This window comes from Sorex fumeus, unplaced genomic scaffold (genome assembly GCF_029834395.1).
Source record: "Sorex fumeus unplaced genomic scaffold, SorFum_2.1 ptg000006l, whole genome shotgun sequence".
NCBI classification, from domain to species: domain Eukaryota; kingdom Metazoa; phylum Chordata; class Mammalia; order Eulipotyphla; family Soricidae; genus Sorex; species Sorex fumeus.
The window spans coordinates 22,671,895-22,672,903 of NW_026606063.1; the positions used below are offsets into that span (position 1 = coordinate 22,671,895).

Consider the following 1,009-nt stretch of genomic DNA (forward strand, 5'->3'; position numbering starts at 1 on the left):
TGGTCAGCAGACAGAGTTAAAGTTAAAAAAAAAAAGACCACTGTGGAGAGGTCTTTCTAGTTACACAAAAGACGTTTTGTTTTGAACTAAATGATATACTGAATGAATCAAAACAGATACCATTACATTGTAAATCTCTGCATATATTGGGGCCAGTTGTCTTCATTTTTTCCAAGAAAAAATGGTAAAGGTAAAGGTAAAGGCCCTCCCGTTGTTCATCGATTTGCTCAAGCGGGCCCAGTAACGTTTCCATTGGAGACTTTGTTGTTACTGTGTTTGGCATATTGAATACATCACGGGCGGCTTGCCAGGCTCTGCCGTGCGGGCGAGATACTCTCGGTAGCTTGCCGGGCTCTCCAAGAGGGGCGGAGGAATCGAACTCAGGTCGGCCATGTTGGCTGCATGCAAGGCAAACGCCCTACCACTGTGCTATCGCTCCAGCCAAAGTAAAGAAGCAAATGCCCCACGACCCCACAAAAGGCCTACAGCACCCGGTATTCCCAGGCGGTCTCCCATCCAAGTACTAATCAGGCCCAACCCTGCTTAGCTTCCGAGATCAGACGAGATCGGGTGTGTTCAGGGTGGTATGGCCGTAGACCACGAAAAAATGGTATGGGGTCCAATCACACTACTGTATGTGTTCACTCACAAGCTCAGAATGTTACTTTAGTTCAAAATAGGTTTTGAGGATGTAATTTAAGAGAAAAACTTAATGGAATAGTGTGAACCCTAAATCCAATATGACTGATGTAATTGTAAGACAAATTTAAAAATGTGCTTATCAAAGTGGTAGACTGGGGGTGTGGTGTACAAGGACTCTGGAAACACAGAAATTGATACTAGTGGTGAGATTGGGTGAATATATTGTATATCTAAAATTCAACTATAAATAAATTTGCAAATCATGGTACTTGAATAACATTATTTTAAAAAGACAAGAAGAAGGCTCATAGACACAAGGGAGAATGTATTTGTAGGTAGGAACAGAGGGTAGTCATGAGTCATAAGC

The 1,009-nt window shown here is 42.5% G+C and overlaps 1 non-coding gene across 1 annotated transcript; it reads right to left on the reverse strand.

Annotated features, from left to right (window-relative positions):
- Window positions 1-479: 479 nt before the first annotated feature.
- LOC130038019 (5S ribosomal RNA) lies at window positions 480-598 on the reverse strand. Its single transcript, XR_008794578.1, has one exon. It is a non-coding gene; the product is annotated as a 5S ribosomal RNA (ribosomal RNA).
- Between the last annotated feature and the right edge of the window lie 411 nt (window positions 599-1,009).